General features: G+C 40.3%; 1 pseudogene; it reads right to left on the bottom strand.

Moving 5' to 3' along the window:
* Positions 1-10,011: 10,011 nt before the first annotated feature.
* LOC145126558 (uncharacterized) lies at positions 10,012-11,686 on the bottom strand (annotated as a pseudogene).
* Between the last annotated feature and the right edge of the window lie 342 nt (positions 11,687-12,028).

Genomic DNA, 12,028 nt, shown 5'->3' with positions numbered 1-12,028 from the left:
ATACATGCTCGGAGCATGTGCTCTACAGTCTGAATTGTTCGCGCGCTTTGGCTATCTGTCTGGGGGTGGTAGGCAGTGCTCATATCCAGTCGGGTTCCCAATGCTTTCTGGAGCGACTGCCAAAAGCGAGAGGTGAATCTACTATCCCAATCCGAGATAATAGATATGGGGACTCCATGAAGTCTCACCACCTCTTTCAGGTATATTCATGTTAACCTTTCCATTTTGTATGCCTCCTTTATTGGTAGGAAATGGGCGGATTTCGTTAGTCGGTCAACGGTCACCCAAATGGCATCCAGGTCGTCTGCCGTCTTGAGTAATTTGGTTATAAAATCCATTGTGATCCTTTCCTATTTCCACTCGGGTATTTCAGGTTGTTGAAGTAGACCCGAGGGATTTTGATACTCCACTTTAACCTTGGCGCAAGTGAGACACTTGCCCACGTAAGTGGCAATCTCCGCTTTCATATTCTACCACCAATAGTGTTGTTTGATATCCATGTACATATTTTAGGAACCCGGATGGATAAAGTACCTTGTTTTGTGAGCCTCATTCATTACCATGTCCCGAAATCCATCGAACCTCGGTGTCCAGATTCGGTCCATAAGATAATAGGCTCCGTCTTCTTTGACCGTCAAATTCTTTTCCATCCCGCGCAATGCCTCATTGGTGACATTTTCCGGCTTCAAGGCTTTGTGCTGAGCCTCTTTGATTTGTGAGGATAGATGGGAATGGACGGTCATTGTCAACGTCTTTACTCGGCAACCCGCCTACTCCTTTCGGCTTAAGGCATCGGCTACCACATTTGCTTTGCCTGGATGGTACTTGATTTCGTGCTCATAGTCGTTTAGCAGTTCGACCCATCTTCGTTGCCTCATGTTTAATTCTTTTTGATTCAGGATGTGCTGGAGGCTCTTGTGGTCTGTGAAAATGGTGCACTTTGTACCATACATGTAGTACCTCCAAATCTTCAAGGCGAAGACGACCGCTCCCAGCTCGAGGTCGTGGGTGGTGTAGTTTACTTCGTGGGTCTTTAGTTCCCTTGACGCGTAAGCTATCACTTTTCCTCGTTGCATAAGCACACAACCCAACCCTTGGTTAGAAGCATCGCAGTATACTACGAAGTCATGCGTTCCTTCTGGCAAGGACAACACTGGAGTAGTGTAGAGGGCTTGTTTCAGGGTTTGGAAAGCAGCTTCTTGTTTGTCGTCCCAATGAAAAGGTACGCCCTTCTGGGTGAGAGTGGTGAGAGGCTTGGAAATCATGGAAAAGTTTTGAATGAACCTTCGGTAATAACCAACAAGGCCCAAAAATTCCACTCTACGAATCCAGAACTCGCATGTGGAGAATTTTGTGTAAAGCTTTTCTGCTTTCAATGTTTCCAAAATCTGTCGTAAATGTTGGCTGTGCTCTTCCTTGCTCTTAGAGTAAACGAGTATATCATCGATGAAAACAATTACGAAGTTGTCAAGGAACGGTCGATAGACTCGGTTCATCAGATCCATAAAGGCTGCTGGTGTGTTTGTGAGACCAAAAGGCATGACTACGAACTCGAAATGCCCATAACGGGTTCGAAAGCAGTCTTTGGGATATCCTCCTCTCGGACTCTTAGTTGATGGTATCCGGATCTCAGATCTATCTTGGAAAAGTAACTGGCTCCTTGGAGCTGATCAAATAGATCATTAATTCGGGGAAGTGGGTATCGATTCTTGACAATGAGCTTGTTTAGTTCTCGGTAATCTATGCACATTCTGAAAGATCCGTCTTTCTTCTTGACAAATAGAACCGGAGCTCCCCAAGGTGAAAAGCTCGGCATGATGAATCCCTTCTCAAGAAGTTCGCTTAGTTGGCTACATAACTCTTGCATTTCGGCAGGAGTTAATATCTAGGGTGATTTGGCGATTGAAGTGGCTCCAGGTACAAGATCGATGCGGAACTCAACCTGGCGCTCGGGAGGGAGTCCTGGCAAATCCTCAGGAAATACGTCAGGAAAATCACGTACTTCAGGAATATCGTTAATTTTTTTCCTCCTCCTTTGTTTTATCAACGACATGAGCAAGAAAGGCGTGATTCTTTTTATGCAAGCACTTTTGTGCTTGGATGCAAGAAATGAGTCGGAGGTTTGAACTGGGTTTATCGCCATAAACTATTAGGGTTTCTTCGTTGGGTAGGTGAAGGCGAACGGCCTTCTCGTGACACATAATTTCAGCATGGTGGGGGCTTAACCAATCCATGCCAACAATCATATCGAAGCTCCTAATATTAACAGGCATCAAACTGATTGGGAAGGAGTATTTATTTAACGTTAGCGTGCACCCTACGTAGATATTGTTGGTTGTTTCTATTTTACCGTTGGCCATTTCGACCGTATAAGTTCCGTTCAATTTGTAGGGATTTTGAATTAGTAAGTGCTTGAATTTGTGACTTACGAAGCTTCGCTCAGCACCACTATCAAATAAAATGCACGCATAAGAGTTGTTGAGGAGAAACGTACCAGTCACCACTGTTGGATCTTGCACCGCCTCCCCTTGCCCCATGGTTAAGACCCTTCCTGCGTTCTGATTGTTGTTTTTAGGGCAGTTGCGTTTGAAATGGACGGTTTCCCCGCACCCGTAACATGCGCGGCTGGCTCCGGTGTTATTGTCATTGGGCTATTTGTTTTGTTGTGGGGGCATCTTGCAATACCAGATAGTGTGTCCTTTTCTATTGCAGTTGGTGCATTGGAAGTCCTTTCACGCCCCATAGTGGTGATAGTTACACTTGTCACACTTAGGATTTGATCCCGCGTATGGCTTTGTTGGTGTGGTTGCGGTTGGGGCTGGGGCGGTTGGGGCTGGTGCTGCTGGAGCGGTAGCAGAATGGACTGCTACTGTCTGTGGCTTCTTGGATGGCCCTGAATTCTGTCGTCCTTTACGCTTGTTCCTCCAGTTCTTCTTGCTCCCTCCTTCTTGTTTACTCTCTCCCTCGGTTGTTTTGGTACTTTTCTTGTCAGCGTGATCATAAAGCTTCTTGGCCAGGCGCTTTGCACTGTCGTAGTTCTCGGGTTTTGAGGCAATCACGTTACCTTGAATGGGAGGTGTCAGTCCCCAGATGAATCGCTCAACCTTCTTTCCCTCAGAGGTAATCATACCAGGACATAAAAGGGACAATTTGTTAAACCTTGAGATGTATGCGTCAATGTCCGAGTTCTGCACCGTAAGGTTCCACAGTTATTGCTCGAGCTTTTGTACTTCCCCTTGGGGACAGTACTCGACGATTAACATTTCTTTGAGTTCTTCCCAGGACAGAGCGTTTGCAACGGGAAGTGTCATGGCCTCGATATGACCGTTCCACCATGACAGTTCCGGGTCGATGAAAGTGCAGGCCGCGAATTTGACTTTACTTCCTTCCGCACATTCACATATCTCGAACACCAACTCTACCTTCTCGATCCATCGTTTCAAAGCTATGAATCCTCCAGTCCCGTTAAAATTCCGGGGTCTTGCATTGGAAAGATCCTTGTAGGTACAGGCCTTTACGGGCCCTTGATTCATCCCGTGACGGGAGCTTCCTGTCCCTTGGCCTTGTCCACCACCATTATTTCCGACTTGGATGTGGGCTATAGCTGCTGTTACTGCAGCTGAGACTGCCGCTTGGAAAGCCACAGAGTTCATTTCCGGCAGGGGCGGCAGTGGTGGTGTGTTGTTATTCCTACGGGTTGATCTCCTTGGCATCTTTCTGTCATGGATCAGAAGGACAATGAGTATCCAAAGTATTTTATTTCACGACTTTATAGAATAGTATCGATGATTTGGTTGTGTACAAGCAAGTGTGGACATGAAATTAACATGGAATAATAGTAATAGAGCACATCACAGATAACACATCATATATATCCGTTTTTCATTGATGTTAATTTCCTGAGTACATGAAAAAATTTCCTTTATAAGGCATACAAATACATGAAGTGCAATAAAATCTAACAGAGTAACGACTCCATGAGTAGTGTAATCACTTAATTATGTCATAGATAATACATAGGGAAATGCATAAAGGAAGACCGATACGGTAGCAAATAAACCGATACTAGTCGCAACTAGTAGGGCCCTATGGTGCTGACGATGAAGTAGACGCGGCCTGGAGTTCGGCTAACCTACGCTCGGTGATCCGTACATGCTCCTCCAGTGCGGTGTGTCTCTCCTGGTATTCTCTGACTTCAGCTCGTGCAGTGGCAAGATTTTCTATGATTCGTTCCATTGAGTAGAAGTCTCGCTCTACGTCTCGCGTGCGAGCATCCGTAACCTGAATAGTTGCTAGCATCTGCATTACCCGGTCGGCGGTCACTTGAGTCTGGTCACCGATGTCCCTAATACGTCTGACCATGACAGGGAGTGCGCAATCCGTTGGTCCTCCATGATGTAGGTTGTAGTAACCTCGGTTCATCCCAAATGGCGGTTGCTGACCCTGGCGTCGGCCCCATCTCTCGATATCGTCAGCCCAAGGAGGTGTAGGGCCATTGTAGCCCATCCTATGTGGTGACACTCTTGCCATGTAGGGAGGGTTGATAACCTCAGACTCTGCATCTGATTCTTCGTCCTCCTCAACCTCTTCCTCGTCATCTTCCTCGACTTCTTCATCGATGTCCTCTTCTTCAAACACTATCGGTTCTTCGGGATCCTCCATGGGTTCCTCGGGGTCTTCTTCTGGGTTTTCCTCAATCCAACCCCTATTCCCCTGATTGGGAAGGTAAGGGTCTTCGGGGAGGTGAAAGCCTGCCATGTCGTCTGTGCAAGAATATATGAGTACGAGAAAATAGATAGAATGCCAAAATACTCCTATAGTATTTTAATTATTTTAGGTTTGTTCCTTAAAACTTTTGGGTAACCAGTTGGGAAGCTTTAGACTTGTTGCAACACCACTACCACTCCTGAACACATGGTTGTCATATCTCAGACAAATATACTTGATCAAGCTATATTTATCCCAGATATGATTACATAACTGTGCAGGTTTGACTGTAGTGTTCAACCTTTAAGTTATCTTATTTTGTTCTTGTTATGATACAGTCCTAGCAAGTATGTATACTTTTAGTCAGAGTGTTTTAGTCCCATTGTATTTATAGTTGTATATCTCGTATGGCTAGATATACTAGTTCACTATAAACAATGCTCTGATACCAATCTGTCACACCCCCGGACATGAACGACGGAAACGTCCGGAGGCGGGTGACGTCATTGTGCAGTATCATAACAATTGTATATAAATGAAACATAGCAATTCCACATCATACATCAATATAACAAGCTTACATTGTTTTACATCATGTTCACGTTCTCAAATTTTACACAAAAGAGACATCAATAAGAAAATCCAAAATATAGCAAAATAATCTTGAGTCCGCGATCCACAACCTGCTTATTGGTTTCCTGAGAATACAAGTCGTTTGAAAAGCGTCAACATAAAATATGTTGGTGAGTTCATAATCATTTTTGTATAAAACTTTGATGATAGTTTAGAAATCCAGAAAATCCAATATTTTCTTATTAAATAGTTGTATGTCTTGTTTCAACTCGAGTATAGTTGCATGTGTGTCTTAGTTAGTCGTTTTTGAAAATCATATATAATTGTTTCCTCCAGAAAATCCTATATTTTCTGATGTATAATGTAGTAGCTTTGAAAACCATAACACTTGTATAGAAAAGTTTCGTTTGAACAAACCAAAACATAATTGTTTGTCACCAAAAGTGAAATCTGTTTAAATACATTTCTGATATATTCTAGTGAGTCGTTATAACCATACTAATATGACGGAGTGCCTGTTATGACGTTCTTCAGACTTCGGTTTCGTTTAAGACATTTGTCACCCTCGACTGGCCGGTCTAGCTGTAGCGAACAGCGAAGGTGCGGGCTGTCAACCCCGTATAGATCTATACACAAATTCCCGTTCCCCCTCCAGGAGACTCCGGTTATAACTCTTACAGGACATTAGGCGTACACTATTATTTGGAAATATATGTACTGTGAAGATTTGTCTGACTAGAATACTAACAGTTTTCTGAGCAAATCGTTGAAATCCATTATTTACTAATAAATAATATTAGTTGTATTTGTAACTAGATAGTTCGTGTGGTTCATTTCGTTTGTTGAAATCAATCCACTTTGAATATTTATCAAATTGACCCAATATAATTGTAGCCGACAAACAGCCTTTTTCCTTTATAAAATACAAAGTGCGGCTCAATTTGTCGGAAAATGCCAAGTTATGATTTGTATACAACTTTGACTTGTGTGGGTTTATGACAGCAGCTTTATGACACACAAATATTTCTGTCATAAAGACTCTAATCGTACATTTTCTTGACACAAATATTTATATTAAATATTCATAAAATACTCCCTAACAGTTTGCAATGAGTCATTTATAGGGCATAAAGTTCCAAACTTTGAAGATTCTAGAAGTATTGACAACTTATAAGGTCTATTTTAGCAACTTTTTATTTCTAGATATGAAGATATGGAGTAAGGGGGTATATTGGACACACCCAAAACCCTTGAGAGGCTATTTTTGTATACAAAGTATTCTTTTTGTGGTGATTTTTATACATATTTCTAATTTTCATGAAATCTGTGAAGTTTCACGTTCATGAAGATTGAAATAAAATAATAATATTTCAACTCACACACTAAACATACAAATACATGCAATTATCCAAGGATTTAGACAACATTTGACTTGTATTCTCCCTCAATAACAATAAAAACTTAGAAAAAGGTAGGGTATGAAGCTCACCTTGGTTAGCTTGCTGGGTGACTTGAAGAGATGTGAAGAAGTTTCCAAGCTCCAAAACGTGGAAGGTTCTTTAACTTTTAGAATATTCTAAGAATAATTTTATGTGTAAATATAATGAAATCTTAGGAATAATGCGGAGAATTATTATTCAAAGAGGATAAAATACTTACAAAAAGAAATCTGGAATTTTTCTTGAAGGAGATGAGACTTGAAGCTTGAATAAGTGTAGAGCACCTTTAGGAGTTTTCTGGAAGTGAAGAATGAGAAGTGGAACTTGGGGAGGAAGGTTCACGTTTCTAAATGGGAGGATAAGGCGGGGGGGGGGGGGGTGACTTGACATTTGCATGGAGGACTGGTGGATAACCTTATTATCCAATGGGTAATATGGGTTTATCTAAGATTTGCATGGGAAAATGGAGGATTTTCATCACATCACAAAGTCAAACCTCCTTATCTACTTAGAATCCTTAAAAAAATATTGGGTTTTATTTTATGTTGATATGTTTAAAATAATTAATTTTGGCATAAAATAGGGGTTTAAGGGGTCTAAGATATGAAAAATATGAGTTTGGTGTGATTTCCGACGTCAAAATGCCTTAAAATGGTGAAAAACTTGGAAAATGACAAAAATCCGGAGTGGAGGCTTGATCCTGCGAGGGTCCGAAGTACTTAGAGGAGTTCTGGAGCCTCCTAGCCAAAATCCGGAGTCATTCTCAAGGATCCGGAGTCAATCAGGCAAGTTCCGAAGAATTTTTCTCGGATCCGAAGCCCATGCGAATTCCGGAGCGAAGCCAGCAGTCCGGACCGAGGTGCGAAGCCGACCAGGAGGTTCCGAAGCAAAACAGGTCTTCCGGTGCGAGGATGAAGAGAGAAACAAAGAATATTACTACTGTGTAAACAAAAAGTTCCGAAGCAAAACAGGTCTTCCGGTGCGAGGCTCCGAAACAAACATGGGCATTCCGTATTCCATCAGAAGCTCCAAAGTAGGGAGAGGGTTCCGTACCAAGAGGGTTCCGGACCAAGAGGGTCCTTTTGGGTTTTCTCTTTCGGTTTTGGCCTGTTTTCGATTGAGGAAGGTATATAGAGAGATTTGGGAGAGATTTCACACCCTTGGAGAGATTTGGGAGAGATTTCACATACTTGGAGAGATTTGGGAGAGATTTCACCCACTTGGAGAGATTTGGGAGAGATTTCACATACTTGGAGAGATTTGAGAGAGATTCCACACACTTGGAGAGATTTGGGAGAGATTTCACATACTTGGAGAGATTTTGGAGAGATTTCACACACTTGGAGAGATTTGGGAGAGATTTCACATATTGGAAAGATTTGGGAGAGATTTCACACACTTGGAGAGATTTGGGAGAGACTTGGGAGAGAGAGAGAGATACAGTGGGAGAGATTGAGAGAGACTTTGCCGGGAGCCTTTATTAATGTTTTTCTTCGTAGTTCAAAGACCGTAGACTTAGTTACATCCCATTTTGAGTGCTATACACCCCCGAATGGCACTTAATAGTGTTTTATAGAGCTGTTACTTCCCTCAATCAGATTAGGGTTTTAAATTTTGAACATTTGAAACTTTTAAGTGTTACTTTGCATTAAGATTTATAGTTATACATTAGTAAACATAAAGAAATTCCTAACATATAAACACTAGTTGAGTTGACCAGATTGACTTGTTGACCTTGACTTGACTTTGACTTGACCAGAAGCTTGCCGGTTGTCACAAAAACCTTGGGAGCTGATAAAATCACATACCTTAGAACTTGTATTAAATTAAAATAGATTAGAGATGCTAGTTGTAACGACCCAAAAATCCTTTTGTTAACGATGTTAGTTCTCTATTATTTGAATATTAAATTTTGTAAAGTTATTCCAAATCTAAGGGTATAGAATGAAATAAATTAAATAAAAATGGTGTTAATTAAAACCTAAAATAATTAATCCATATACTGAACAAGCATAAAATTTAAGTGAATGCTTTTGGTGGTAAATAACTTATATATAATTCATTAAAAGGGCATAAATAGAGTAGAAGGGCTTAATTGACAATAAAAGAAACTTAGAATGTCAAGTTACTAGAGTTATGGATATTTGGGATTAATCAAATGAAGGATATGTGGGGGTTGTTTTGAAAAATTTCTTATAACCTCCCCTTGGTCATGCGATCGACGGGAGATGAGGAATTCACCGTTCCTTATTCTCGTTTGTCTGTTACGAACTCATCTATAGCATCTCCAAGGAATCGTGGTTGCTACAACATCGTGATACAAAAAAGGACGAACATGAGGGAGATATCGAGCGAGAGAGACAACGTGGGCGAGAGGAGGGGCTGTGGCGGTTTTTTGGTTGAGGGTTGTACTTCGACGGGATTTTGGTGGTGCTAGGGTTCCTTCAAAGTCTCCTTTGAGCTGCGTTTTTGGTTGGTGAACCAGTCATTCAACTTTTAGGGTAAGATTTCATAGCTTTGGTGTGGTGTTTTTCTTTTCTTGGTTTGAGTTTTGGTCGATTCCACCACCGGCAGCCATGGCTGTCGAATTTCCACCACCACCTTGTTGGGTGGTTGTGGATTTCGTGTATGTTTTAGTCAAGGATTTATCGGGTTCAATTGCAAGCCTAGTTTTTACTCACATAGTCTTAATCTAGATCTATCTATTTGAGAATTTCTTAATGAATCACTTAATCCATGAATTAACCATCCCTATTAGGGAGGAGGGAGTCCTTCCCTCCCAACCCACTGAACCCACTGCCACATTAGCTTTTTTACTTTTCTTTCTTCTATCTTTCGCAACCCACACCATATGGAAATCCTATCTTTCCCAACCCACTTAACCCACTTTCCATATCATTCTTTTTTCTAATTTAAAAAAATTCTAAAATAATATTAAAAATAACATTTAATATTCTTTTTTATTTAAGTAAATTAGAAAATATAAATTAAAATAAAACATAACATTTTTTTGATTTTTTTTTGCTAATTTAAAAAAAAGTTCTAAAATAATATTTAAAATAACATTTAATTAAAAACCACACTACAAATAAAAAAAATACACGACAATTATAAAACACGATAATTACAAAAATACACTTAAAAAAAGACAACATAATTTCAATTCTAAAACGACAATTGAAATCAACTAGTTATTATCTAGAGTTGGAATGTAGACATGTTCAATGTGATCAGTAAGATCAGATCGAAGTTGGTGGTGGGTTTCAGCATTGCGCAATCCAGGTATTATTTCTTAGTCATCGACTTCGTCGGTGGGGGGATCAGGCTGATACACAGGACATATCGCAGCACCCTCATCTTTCAATATCATATTGTGTAGTATAATACAAGCATACATTATATTTTTGTTTTCTTCACCGTCATAGCTCGTGCATGCATCTTTAATATGTCCCAACGTCCTTTAAGGACCCCAAAAGCACGTTCTACATCCTTTCTTGCTGATTCTTGTGCCGCCTTGCACCGTATCTTTTTGTCGGTAATTGGATATAGATATGCCTGCACAAATACAACCCATGATGGATATATTCCATCCGCAAGATAGTAACCATGTTTGTAGTGTTCACCATTTAGATAAAATGAACAATCGGGTCATGTTCCATGATATTTCTCATCAAAAAATGGTGATTGGTAGAGGACGTTTAAATCATTGTTAGACCCGGCTACACCATAGAATGCATGCCAAAACCATAAATATTGTGATGTCACCGCTTCTAGTATCATTGATGGATACTGATGGTCACCCCTCATGTATTGGCCTCTCAATTCCATTGGACAATTCCTCCAATTCCAATGTGTGCAGTCAATGCTACCAAGCATTCCAGGGAATCCATGTCTAGCTTCATGTGCTTCATACAAAAGTTGAATGTCAGTTGGACGGCGTAAATATTCAGGCTTATACATTTGGATAACACCGTAGCAAAAGTTTTCAAGAGATTCACGAGAAATTCTTTCTGACAGATTTAGATACTCATCTAACGAGTCTGGGTTATAACCCTTCGCTAATTGACGTATTGCTGATGTGCATTTTTGCAGCGCAATGAAACTTCTTTGATTTGTTGCATCCCATGTTGTTTGAAAATAAGGATAATTCGTCTCTAGGTCACCAACAAGTCGCATAAACAAACCTTTGCTCATATGAAACCTTCTGCGGAATTGCGCGTGACCATATGTTGAATCATCTGCAAAACAATGTCAGACCAACAGTCGTTCAGCCTCTAAACGATCTCTGTGGATTGTGTTTCTCCTTTGAATGTTGCTTGAACTAACATTATTTTGAAGAAGCGGTTGTGCAGTACGAGACACTACAGGTAACAAATTATTGTTGATAAGTTCATCCTCAGATGATGAACTATCATCGTTAACTTCCATTACTATTTTCCGAATGTTTTGATTCATTTTGAAAAAAGAGAAAAGATAAAGAGAAAATGAAACAAGCATGCATATATATATAGATAATGAAACAAGCATAGCTATGTATAGATAATGAAACAAGGATACATATAGAGAATCTTAATAAAAATAAAAATAAAAATAAAAATAAAATAAAAATGAACATGAAAATAAAATAAAAATAAAAATAAAAAACATAATAATAAAGAGAAAGATTCTCCAGTCAAATGATGTCGACATTTTGAACTTCACGGGTTCTCTAACTCTCAACCATACTTAGTTGCAATTTGTCGTTTCCTTTCAAGCACCGTGCGCAAAATACCTCTAGTCAAATGATCATGCGGCCGGAGAAAATACTCCATATCTTGGTTCTCTATCTCCCGATCCAACTGTTGAGCTTTTCGTTCTTCATTAGCTTCGAGAATGCGCAATTTTTCATCCCGGTACCGTTGTCTCTGTTCTGCCTCTTTTTCGGTTGCAGTCTTGATGCCGACAATTTCTTTGACGAGATCAAACATTTCATTTTCTGTTGATGATGTTGATGCCGCTTTCTTTCCTTTTATTTTTCTCTGAGGCGGTGAGTCTTCAACACTAAACGACTATTGTTGTTGGGGGGAGAATCCAGGAGGATATTGTGGATCAGATGATGATGTGTAGGCGTTGGATGAATATATTTTGGTTCGTTTTGAAGAAGGAGGCGGGGAGTCTTCACCCACTTTTGTAACAAATGCCCATTTCGCGTTGTCTTTCAACCACTCCCAAGCTTGTTGATGAGGAAAACCTTTCTGGTTAATAGTCCTCCGATACTCGCTTAGTGAAGATTGTAAAACATCAGCCTCATATCTCCCGCTAGCCACACT

Source organism: Lactuca virosa, chromosome 1 (genome assembly GCF_052849685.1).
Source record: "Lactuca virosa cultivar CGN04683 chromosome 1, Lactuca_virosa_CGN04683_v6, whole genome shotgun sequence".
NCBI lineage: Eukaryota > Viridiplantae > Streptophyta > Magnoliopsida > Asterales > Asteraceae > Lactuca > Lactuca virosa.
This window is presented reverse-complemented; position numbering and strand designations above follow the sequence as displayed.